Below are 13,464 nucleotides of genomic sequence, written 5' to 3'. Positions count from 1 at the left end.
TAATTCTAGATGCTGAAGCTCAGAAATTACAAATTAGTTCTACATTCTGAGCTACTAAAGGAAAAATGAATTAGCAATGTTATTATCTTTCATTTGACACAGAATTACAAATTAGATGTTGTTTTTATTTTTATTATGAGAAAACCAAAGAATAAATATTTACTGCAAACCTACTATGAGTGAGTGCAAAACATAGTTTTATTTCAAAGTATATATAGCCTGGGTATGAAAATCAGGCATGAGTATGTTATACATTAAATAAAAATAAAATGTTAGATAAAATAAATCTGGTATAAGGAAAGCTGTAGTTTGTAGCCAAATGAGTAGCAAAGATATAAAGTGAAAGAGTTCAGAGGGGGTAATTTTAACTTGTAATTGTCACCAATTTATTTATTTGAAAATTTGTCTTGAGTATACTCTGTTTATTCCAGTTTCCCATAGGAAATGTCTGGGGAAGATACATAGTAAGTAGTCAGAAGGTAGTTTGATGAGTGAAAAGGATGTAAGTGGATACATTTTCCATGGCTCATCCTTTTCCTGAACATTCTTGGATGGCCTTTGCCAACATATTCCTTTGTGATTCTCCTTTTTTTAATTTTGTTTCTAACGCTTTTCTCTTGTTTTTAAGTTTCTTGCTGTGATACTGCTCTAATGGTATCAATTATCTTAATCCAATAAGCTAGTCTTTAATTTAAGATGGTGTGTTTATTACCATCAGTACAGGAATACTTAGGAGATATCGCAAATTTGGTTCCAGACCACTGCAATAAAGCAAATATTGCAATAAAGTGAGTCACAATTTTTTTGATTTCTCAGTCAATATAAAAATCATGTCTACACTATACTATAGCCTATTAAGTGTGCAATAACATTGTATTTTTAAATGTATATACATTAATTTTAAAAAAAAATAGTTTATTGCTAAAGAGTACTAACCATTATCTGAGCCTTAAGCAAGTCACAATCTTTTTTGCTGGTGGAGGGTCTTACCACAATGTTAATGCCTGCAGACTGATCAGGGTGGTGGTTGCTAAAGGCTGTAGTAGCTGTGGCAGTTTCTTAAGATACGACAACAATGAAGTTAGCCATATCAATTGACTCTTTCTTTCACAAAAGATTTCTCTGTAGCTCACAATGCTGTTTAATAGCATTTTACCAACAGTTGAATTTTCAGAATTGGAGTCAAACCTTTTAAACTCTTCTAATACTTTATTAACTAAGTTTATATAATATTCTAAGTCCTTTGTTGTCATTTCAATAATCTTCACCAAGAGTAGATTTCATCTCAAGAAACCACTTCCTTAGTTCTTTGTAAAAACAACTCCTCATCCATTAAAGCTTTATCAGGAGATTTTAGCAATTCAGTCATATTTTCAGGTTATACTTCTAATTCTGGTTCTCTTACTTTTTCTACGGCATATGCAGTTACTTTTCCTACAGAAGTCTGGAATCTCTCAAAGTTATCCACAAGGGTTGAAACTAACTTCTTCCATACTTCTATTAATGTTGAGATTTTGACCTCTTCCCGTGAATCATAAATGTTCTTAATGGCATCTAGAATAGTGAATCCTTTCCAGAAGTTTTCGATTTACTTTATTCAGCTCCATCAGTGGAATCATTTTCTGTGGCAAGCTATAGCCTTACAAAATGTATTTCTTAAATAAAAAGATTTGTAAGTCAAAATTATTCCTTGATTCATGGGCTGCAGGATGGACGTTCTGTTAGCAGGAATGAATACATTAATCTCATTGCATCTCTCCATCAGAGCTCTTGGGTGACCAGGTACATTGTCAAAAGCAGTAATATTTTTAAAGATTTTTTTTTTTTTCCTGAGCAGCAGGTCACAACAGTGAGCTTAAAATATTCAGTAAACCATCTTGTAAACGTATATCCTGTCATCCAGGCTTTGTTGTTCCATTTATAAAGTACATACAGAGTATATTTACATCATTGTTATGGACCCTAGGAATTTCAGAATGGTAAATGAGCATCCTCCTCCACTATAAGGCTATTTTGTCTACACTGAAAATCTGCTGTTTAATGCAACCACATTCATTAATTTTCTTAGCTAAATCTTCTGGATTACTTGCCACAGCTTCTAAATCAGCACTTGTGGATGCACCTTGCACTATTATGTTACGGACATGTCTTCTTTGATTAAACCTCATGAACCAACCTCTTCTAACTGCAAACTTTTCTTCTACAGCTTCCTCGCCATTTTCAGCCTTCATAAAAATGAAGAGAGTTAAGGCCTTGCCCTGGATTTGGCTTAAGAGAATGCTGTGGCTGATCTGATTTTCTGTTCAGATTACTAAAACTTTCTCTATATCAGCAATAGGCTGTTTTACTTTCATTCAAATAATCACTGGAGTAGCCCTTCTGATTTCCTTCAAAAACTTTTTCTTTGCATTCACACCTTGGCTGTTTTGCTCAAAGGCCTAGTTTTCAGCCTGTGTTGGCTTTCAATATGCTTTCTCATTAAGCTTAATTATTTTTAGTTGTTTTAAAGTGAGAGATGTACAACTCTTCCTTTTTCTTGAACACTTAGAGGCCATATAGGGTTATTAATTATCTTAATTCCAATGTTGTTTTGTCTTGGAGCATACGGAGCCTCAAAAGGAGGGAGAGAGATGAGAGAATGGTTGGTTTATGGGACAGTCAGAACACGTATATTTATCAATCGAGTTCACTGTCTTAGATAGCTGTGGTTCATGGCACCCCAAAACAATTACAATTGTAACATCAAAGATCACTGATCACAGATCGCCATAGCAAATATGATAATAATGAAGATTTTAAAATATTGACAGAGTTACTAAAATGTGACAGAGAGACATAAAGTGAGCAGATAATATTGGAAAAATGGCACTGATAAACTTATTTAATTTAGGTTGAGAAACCTTCAATTTATAAGAAGTATAGCATTTACGAAGCACAATAAAGCAAAGCACAATAAAATGAGGTATCCCTGTAATATGTATCTATGTGAAAGTATAACTTCCAAGGAATAATTAGTAAACAAACCTTGTTATTGCTATCCATACCATTGTACCATTGTATTACTCATGTGAGCGCTGGGACATACACACACACTTAAATATATGCATAGATACATATACATATACACACATAAATCAGACACTTTACTATTTATAATGGGAGATGGCACATGCCTATGATATAAACTATACTATTATGAAATAGGTATGAAATAGGTGTGGAAATATGCCATGTGAATTCTAGTTAGTTTACACTTACATTTATTGGACAGTAAGCATAAAAACAAAGAACTGTCATTCTACAGATATTTCTGTGGGTCTCACATTTGGCTATTACCCTCTTCTAACATGTTTTGCCCCCAGATTTATCTAAGTATAATCAGCATACAAAAAACTGCTCATAATTAATGTATACAACTTGATGAGTTTGGACATATATATACGCTCATGTTACTGTCACCACAATTAGACAAACAGGGTAATAAGTATATACATAACCTCCAAAAATTTCCTTGTCTTTGTTTTTTTTTTTTTTTTTTTAGGAAGGGAGGGCATGAGAATGGGGCTGGTAAGAACAGAAAATCTACCCTCTTAACAAATTTCAAAGTGCACAATACTTTATTGTTAACTAGAGGCACTATGTTTAATCATAATTTCAGCAATCAGGAATTCTTTATGGTAAAAGATACCAATTTAGAGAATCTCATAATATTTCTAAGTGTGCATCTGAGTTTTTCTCAGCAACTTTACATAGCTATTCATTTAAAAATATTTTATGAATGCTGAAAAACAAGTAAATTAATGTTCACCTAGATAACTAAAACACAGTAATCTACACTTTACAATTTCCTTTTCTGTCCATTATCTCTCTTAATCCTCAGAGTGTAGATGTGAAATGGATAGGACAGGTGATTAATGTAAATTGTGCATTTTTCATTTTTTGAGCTGTAAAATGTAGTGATTAAATTAATATTTGAGTATTAGTATTCTTTGGTATCGAAATTGTTCTCCGGCTCTTTCAATTGTTTTTGGTGTATTTTCTACAACTTTTTTCATATTTTACATTAATTTAATTTTGATATTGTTTTATACTTTACAAATCAATATTGGATAATATTAAAAACCACTCCATTCTTCTGCTCGTGTCCTCCTTTCCAATTTACTAACACATACAAATATTTTTTTAAATCTATAAGGATAAAAGAAATGATGGTTGTCAGTACTTGGATAATATTAGAGAATTCCCCTTCCTCTTTTTCTTGTTGATCCTCCTCTTTAACATATACAATGAGAAATACCAATAGTCCCCGTCAAAACATTGTTTCATATAAGTAAAAGGATACATATTGCCTCTAATATTGTTTTGAAGGCATTGGTATATGTGTTTTCCACCTAGCTCTTGAAATAATTCAAATTTACCATCATTTATTGTATAATTATGAGCATTTTTAAACCTTCTTAACCTTGAAAGGAGTTTATGAAGCACATGGATTTATTTATCTTCTCAGACAATTAAGGAGTTAAACATGGATTCAGCCATAGAACCAAGAAATCTGTATGTTAATTATTTAGTCTCGGCACCCTATCAAATACTTTGAGTACAGTGGTGCTATTTCACCAAAAGATATTATAGGAATAGCATTAAAAACTGATTTCTGTATTAGCTCTAAGGAGTTATGTCATCCATAATGTTGATATTTCTCAATATGAAAACTACATTGAAAATATAGTTTTAATTCAATACTTACAAAAAATTTGGTTTTCTTAAGAAAACCATAGTTTCCTCCCCATATTATGAAGTAACTCCCAATACTTTCAGAATTTGAGCAACCACTAAATGATATTAAAAAACACCCTGTGCCCACTGCACCTATTTATAAATGGACATAGACTATTAGGAGTTTTATTATTTTAGGTAAAAGGACAGGGTATGCTCTGTGGTGATCAATAATATCTAAGCAAATTTTTTTTTGATTATGCTGTTCTTACTGGCAGAGTGTGAAAAGAGGAAACATCACAGCAATTATGAGTTTGACATTCCGTAAGTAAGTCTGCATAAATGAAATACACTTTACCTATAAGCGTGCCCTTATAAACTAGCAAAAGCATTATTACCCATTTTGTTTCAGATATCATAATGCTCAGGAGCAAATGTGTAACCAAATTAAAATGGCTCTGAGGAAATTACTGTCTGTGGTTTGGGTCCTAATGGCCTTTTCCAATTTGTATTCTTTCTAAAATATATTTGGATTTATATTTTGTTACTTTATTATATATATTTCCTATGAATGACCACAAATCCTTTGCAGAACCAGACATGCTATTCATTAATTGCTTAATTCTATGCAGCTGCACTTTGCCAGGCCCTTTGCCAGATGCTGAAAATACAAAGATAAACACGACACAATTCCTTTTTTCAAAGAGTTGAAAATCTAGCCAAAGTAGCTCCCATTTTCATTGCACTTTGGAATATAGCAAGCTCTTCACATTATCATATTTGATACACACACATGGGAAATTTAAAAAGTGCATTAGAAGTATGTTTATTCTTCTTGGGCACTGAACTGCAACAATTATTTTGTTCAATAATAGATCCACTGGGAAGATGTAGCTAGTGTGTGAAAACTCAAATCTGAATAAATGTATTATCCTGGGACAACAACTAAAACTTTGATGAAGCTGCCTTTCATTCTGTACTGTCATTGGATTTTGATTTTCATGAATCGAAATGCTTCTATCATGATCAAAATCTGAGACCTGATATAGATAATGCCCATTGTGTACTACTTCTGTGGAGCTTTGAGAAAGGCTTTGGCATGACCTCAAATGGCATACAGTGCCAAGAATCTAGAGCTTAGGATCAGAATGAAACTTGGTACCATATCAATTAAAGCCTCTAATTTATTTATATTTTTGAGTTTTTAAATACTTAAATGTTTTAAATGTGTAAAGCAAAATGATTTAATGACCATATACTAAGCAACATATACGTATATACACATACGTGTATGAATTCGTTTTTTTATTATGCAAAATGGAAGTTACAAATATTTATATATCCTACTGCTAGCCATGATTTTGGTTTTATTTAGTCTAATTTAAAAATAGGTTTTAAAACAAGGCTGTTTACTCTTTCACTGCTCCCCTCCTCTTCACCCCACTGGTGAATGAGAGAGTTCAGCTCCAAAGTACTGGGGATCACCAAATGCATAATGGCTGACTCTGGACAATTGCAGTTGACAGCAGAGTGAACACAGTACAATGAACCATTCTCCAGTGGCATGTGTGCTGATACTTGCTGCAATAATGCTAAAATGAAAAAAAAAGAAAAAAGAAAAAAAAGATGTCTCTTTTTAACATAAATTGGGAGAGCAATTTCAACATGGCTTTTGACTGATGTGTTTGCAGATGTTTAAATACTGTGAGCCAAACTATAATTTATGAAAATGAGATTTTATATGTGGTTGATTTCCCTTAGAAACATCTCGATGAGATACGACATTTGATTTTGATTTTTCAAGCCCACCTCAGAAATAGTGTATGTGCTATCTTCTAATGTTATGTACATATTTATGTGCTAGTAGTGACTATTTCAGCAAGGTTTCCTTCGGAAATATCATGAATTGTAAATATGTTACTAAAATAGTGGTCAAATCTGTAGGAATAGATCATTTATTTTTATTGGGGATATCATCCACAAAAGGAAAAATTGAGTTGGCAGAATATTAGATATTACAGCCAATTTATGGACCTCGATAGTGCCATACTGTATATATAATATACAGTATATCTCCAGTATGAAAATTTTATAAGTGAAGGATTAGGAAAAAATGTCTAAAAAGCATCCTGGGGTGGGAAACAATAATGGAAAAAATAAAATGTTTGAGAAACAATGGTATAAACCCAGTTATTTAGGGTTTGAAACCATAAACTTGATTTCCTTAGAATTAATTGATTAAGCAAAAGGCAAAACTTAGTTGAACTGGTGAAATTCAAATAAAATACTAATAATACTTTAGTAAATAAACACCTTCTAGAAAGTTTCCTAATGGTTTTAATATAAGAAGACTGAAAACAATTACAGTTATGAAAATTTCAAATATGTTACTACCACTACTTATATTTTAGATTACTTTAGAAGTAGATAAGAAATCAAAAGTATGAACAAAATCACAAATTTTTAATGTCTTATGTTTTTATTTTCAAATTCAGAAGGGGTAAAAATTTGAGAATTATGAATAAGATAGCTTCAAATTTAAATTAGTAAAAAACTGTATAAGAGTGTACTAAAATAGTACATCTCAAACATAGTACTCCTAAAGCTGAGAAACATTAAAGTATACAGAAATGTTTATTATATATTTGTTTTATGGATTCTGCTTAATTTTTAAATTGAAGTGACATTTGCAATTTATGGTAGCCATATTCCTCAATGACATTTATTTTTATGCAAATTATATGCTTGCAAATGATTTAAAATAGTGAAATTCATAAACCTTACAAATAAGCTAACCAGTTAAACAAAGTTCAGCTAGATTCAAGCACTCAAGGTCAGTTACAATGATATGTAAAAATTAATGGCTGTATACAAAGGCATTTTAGAAAATGACTGTAAACTTTTGCTAAACTTTAATTAAAACTCATTATACAATAACATTTTATTTCCTAAAACAGCAAGTTGCATACATTTTAGAACACAAATCTATTATCCTTTTAAAAGAATTATTTTCAACATGGCTCTTAAACTAGTATATTTTATTCAAAATTTTTCATTATATTTGAAATATTCCATGGAGATATATTTTCTAGGCCAGTCAATGAATTTTTTTTTAAGGTGACAATTTCATATTAGAAAGAGGAAGAATAAGTAAAAAAATAAAGTAGACAAATAATATTATAAAGACATAGATAAAGAATAGAAATTGTCCATTATTGTACATATGGAAACTTACATTCTCAAAAATAAGTTATTTCAATTCTAAGAATACAAATGAAGTAAAGAAAATTTAGTCACTTTTCCAAAAATTATACTAATAGGAAACGACTAAGTTGAAACCAAAAGCTACATTTCTAAAAACATATTTATCCATCCATACACATGCATACAGACATATATATGTATGTGTATGTACATATATTTATTTATTAACTTACATAAATCAGCTATTAAATATGAGATTACATGCTAGGCTTTATGGTAGCTATTAAAAGAAGGAAGGTTTTAGACAAAGCAAAATATTTCAGGAAAAGGATACCTTACTGTGATTTAGATATGAAGTTCAGCTTGAAATAATTGGGAACTGAGTATAATCATTGTGATAAGTACAAGCACCATGCTATATTTTCAAAGAACTAACTGGCTATGATAGAGGTACTTGTCCAAGAAGAAACAGGAATGTAGCAAGTTGGTCTAGCTACAGGGACACAAGTAAAATCAGATATAACGAAATTCTCTCAAGGGAAATATGCAAGCCATACTATCTAACCTGCCAACATCAGCTTATCTACGAAGATGCTCCTGGAGACAGAGTAGTGAAATACATAATTGGACAGTATCAAAGTTTAAACTGATACTTGCCATAAAGCCTCTATTCTTAATGCCATTCTTAGAGTGGCACTGAAGATTTTCAAATATGATTACAAAATTTCAATTTGTGTGTTGCTGTTTATTCACTATACTATTCTGAAACCCTGAGCCATCATTCTCAGAAGTAGCCCAACATTACTTACTGTTTTCGAATAATTATATTTGATAAACTAGTATTAGAAAAATAATTGGTGAAGTTTTGAGAAATGGTGGGAATTTTCTTTTTAACAAATTGTCCCTGTAGGTGCATTAGTTATCACTTGCTTTCTTCAGAGTATTCCATGCAAAATATAGTCTTGAATAATACTATTGTCAACTCAACTTTGGAGATAAACCCTGTGAAGAGCGAGGCATTCATTTGCTAATTGTCCTGAGCATCATAATTCCCAAATCAAAAAGTAAATCTAAGATAATTTATTTAAGAAGTTCCTAGTATATGGTCTGTTTGGGTTCCCTTATATTTTGATGAAGAAGATAAAAAAAATTAATTCTGAGATTGTAGTTACAGACTTTAGCAATTAGGGATGTACCTTGTTTAACACTGAATAATGTGCAGTTTATGTCAAGTCTTCATAGGCCCTTATGTCTCCTACAACTTTCTGTAAAAATTGATACTTAACCAAATATATACAAAATATATACAAAAATCATTTTTTTTTAAATTCTCTATCCTTCTTTGGTTTCTGGACCCTCTCCTTTAAAATTATTAATTAATTTTCTAATAATATTTTAAAGCTTATATACATTTATTTCAACAATGATATTAACCACCAAGCTTAAATATGCTGTGCCCTCTAATTTTTATAGGCATGAATCCTGCCCAAGGATTCCCACTGTTGGGCAGATCTGTTAATTGTACAGCTCCAAGCATGAAGGATTCATGTCAAAATATGTTATAGGAACAGGCGTAATCAGAATCTATGAATTTAAATTTTTTTAATTCCACTTTTTTGGGGGGGAAGGGGCGTGGCGAGGCAACCTTGGTTGACCTCACAGATTGCAAGGAACTTGTCAGCTTACAATCCCTTATTTTTTAATATTTATACACCTACAGCACCTGGTCTTCCTAGGTGGTTTCCCATCCAAGTACTAACCAAGTCCAACCCTACTTAGCTTCCGAGATCAGAGGGGATTGGGCTTGTTCCAGGTGGCATGGCTGTAGTTAATTCTGCTATTAAACTTACCTAGAATATACTGATTACTACACTATTTATGTCATCTTAATTTGCATATTTCCAAGGGGAATAAATGGCTTTTTTGTTAGGTTGACTTATGTGAATTGGGGTCCTTTTGAAAGTGAAATTTTGTGCTATTCATTTTTACTGCTGGAACGAGTAGCATAAACGAGTTTTCCTGAGAAATCAAGAATGTGTGGTCCTTACATTTCAGATCAGTCAGATTTCCTGATTTATTCAAGCAGAAAAGGCATTTAAAGAAAGGAATCTGGGCAGCTCTCAAAATCTCTAGAAAAGACCATGTTGGCTATGTGTACAGAAACAAAAGTGGAACCAAAATCAGAATTGATTGAAGTTGTGTCACAGCACTTGTCTGCTGAAGATGGTGCCGCCAGTACTTTGAGCAGTGTCAAACAGCTCACAGAAGGTCCACCCTCAGCTCTGGAGCAGAAGCCCCCTGCTGCAACAGTGCCCCATGCTCCTCAGTGCTGCCATTGCTATCCCACCTGGAGTCATTCTTCCATTCTTCTTCTCATGTGTCTCTAGATCTAATTTCGAAATTCAGATACATGAGCCTAATTGGCCAAGCCAAGTCATAAAATCTTTCCTAGCCACCATGAGATTTGGGAAAATGAGTATCTATTCCTTTTATCTTTTATGATAGTGTATGTAGCTTATCTCTCAACAAGACTTAAAAGGTAGGAAATTGACCAGCATTAGGAATGAAGTAAGATTACCCCAAAAGCACAGTATACAGTATACAACAAAATATAATTTCCTAACTTTGATGCCAAACACCATCATATTTTCACTGCTTCAGGCAACTGTTCTTGTGAGATAATGCTTTTTCTCCACCTAATAGTTACCATGAATGTAAGAAATGTCAATTCCAACCAATTTGAAAATAACACTAAAAAATAACTTTAATAAATAACACTTAATATTTTTGCTTGAACCATTCAAAACTCCCTTTAGGATTTTTATTTTCATGATCTAGAAATCAAAATTAGTTTCTAGTACATAGTGCTTATGCAAAAATCTAAACAAGATGATGTTGACCTTTTTCATGAGCTGATTAAGATACTAGCCATTTGCATGATGTGGTTTAATGGCCAATACCAAATGGCATCTCTTTCTGTTAAATGAATCTCTCTACCTGGCCTGCAAATAGTGCATGTGATCCTATCTTTTGAGATTTATTCCTCTTGATCAAGACATTGCATATTCACATCAAAAGTAAAACTGCAAATGGTGTCATTGTCCATCTTATAATTTTGTATTCTGTTGTCTTGCACACTGTAGGCATTGTATTATATAATACAGTGTATGAGTGTTTATGTAATGCTTGTGTGCACATGTGTGTGGTAAAGATGAATAAATAAATGATTTTAATATTTTTTTCTTGAAAACTGATGAAACGGAATGAATATAATACATTTTTAAATGGTACATCATCTTGACATCATATGAGCACTCTCAAAGAGAGATAGTCAACTTTTGTCCTGAAATAAGTCCCAAGGAAGACACAGTAATATATATAATACAGATAATAACATAACTAGTGGCACGTTAGAGAGAGATAAAGAAAGAAGAGACTTTCACAAAAGAAAAAGGAAGAAGAAAGACAATTCAGCCTCTTGAAAATTTTGCCACAGCCCTGAAATGGCTAACATATGAACAAATCACATTTTTCTTTTTATATATTTTTAAAGTCCAGTCAATAACCTGAAGAGCTAACCTCACTGGGTCTTTACACTTTTATGATTTCTTAATCTTTTATATTGACAACTGTTAATTTCACAACCCACTTCCTTTTGCAAAAGCAGCAATTTGTTTCTATCATTAGCCTAATCACACTTTTATTTGTTGTCAACCAGATGCATGGTACTATACTAACACTTTACGAATACACAAAATTAGGTTAGGAACTCATTTTCTAGAGAAAAAAAAGAGAATTTCATAAATGTATGCAGGAGATAATATATTAAGTGCTCATAACGCATAGACAACATGAAGCCTAAAAGTCTACCTAAATAATGCATAGATTGTATCACTTTCCCAAATCTCAAGTTTGTGAATTAATCCTATCTAAACTTTCTAACTCTTGTATTCTGTTCCACTTAATTTATCACTAACTCCCACACTGCATTATTTTACTGTTGAAGTATACATGTCACGCCATATTATATGCCCAGTTAGGTGACATATTAAAAGATAAAATGATTTTATCATTGCTCTCAACAATGTTACAATCTAGTGAGGAATCAATGCTTCAAACAAATGACTTTTAAAAACACATTTAAAGTTATTATATTGAATACATTAAGATAAGAAGAAGTGAGAGGCATATATGGCTCCATCTGAAAATGCTTCAAAGAAGTGGTTTTAAGCTAAAATAATATCTTAAACAGTGAAAAGGAATGAAGAAAGCAAACAATGTAGTCAAAAAATAATTAGAAATTGAAATTAATTTGCTCAAATAAATAGGTAAGCATTGACTTTACTTCAAAAGTATTGAGCTGAGTGGAAAATATTTTAAACTATAATAGTGTTGGTAAGGTTTTAGGGAAATGGCAGACCTTATCCACTGCGGGAAGAGTATAAATTGGCAAAAATTTTGAGTAGGCAATTTGTCAAATTTTTTCAAAAATCTTAATTGTTTTTTTTTTTACTCTGTGACCTGGCAATTCTACTTCTAGGAATTTGTTATAAGAAGATAAATAATTATGTTCACAGTGATTTATGTACAAGGTTGTTCTTTGCAGCATTATTTATGAGAGCAAAAAATTTAGCAAAAATTAAATATTCAACAATGTAGAATTAGTTCAACAGATTATTTTATGTCATACAAAAGAATTCAGCCTCTAATATAATATAGTAGATGGTTGATCAATAACTGAAATTTTCACAAATACGTGGTAAGTGCAAAAAGTATATTATAAAATACATATGTGTATATTTGCACTGGTAATTTCTGGGTGTTGAAATTCCATGAATTTTAATTTTTTTGCTGTTGTTTGCAGTGTTTTTCAAAACCTATACAAGTAATATGTATTTCTTCATCTTAAAAATATAATACATACTTCGTAGGAATATAAATATAATATAATACATACTTTTTCTGTGATATCTGCAAGGTCTTATTGGATATATTTTAAAAAGTAGAATGTTTGTAGTAGTATATACTTATGCACCAATTAATTTAATAGACAATTCTACAAATATATGTCCTTATTTCAATGTAGTACTGTACACTATAATATAGTATAGAATAGCATAGTATATACCTTAGTGTGGTCTACATTCAAGGCAAAATTTTGGTTGCTCAATTTATGTTCAATGAAAAAAGGAATATTTTAGTATTTCCTTACATATAAATTTATATTTTTGATCAGTGTTTTCCCCAAAAAGTCCAAAATAATAATTCATATGAGCATTATTAGACAAAAGAGACTTCATCAGAAAATCAGTTTCACTTTAAGATGGCCAAAACTATGACCCAAGGAAGTATAAATTTAAAGTGATATGAACATAAGAAAATAATGCTTCAGGACACAAAGTAAAAATGTAAAAGTTTTTGATATGTTTTCTTGGTTTTGCTGTTTATATGATGATAAATAATAGCTACATTTTGAAAAGCAATTTACTATAAAAATATTTTTTTAAATATTTTATTGTTTTGACTTCAGAAGTCATGCAATGT

At 31.4% G+C, this 13,464-nt stretch overlaps 1 pseudogene; it reads right to left on the bottom strand.

Moving 5' to 3' along the window:
- Window positions 1-9,631: 9,631 nt before the first annotated feature.
- Window positions 9,632-9,750, bottom strand: LOC120622484 (uncharacterized; annotated as a pseudogene).
- Between the last annotated feature and the right edge of the window lie 3,714 nt (window positions 9,751-13,464).

This window comes from Pteropus medius, unplaced genomic scaffold, assembly GCF_902729225.1.
Source record: "Pteropus medius unplaced genomic scaffold, Ma_sr-lr_union100, whole genome shotgun sequence".
NCBI classification, from domain to species: domain Eukaryota; kingdom Metazoa; phylum Chordata; class Mammalia; order Chiroptera; family Pteropodidae; genus Pteropus; species Pteropus medius.
Note: the sequence above shows the minus strand (reverse complement) of the source record. Positions and strands in the feature narration are given on the sequence as shown.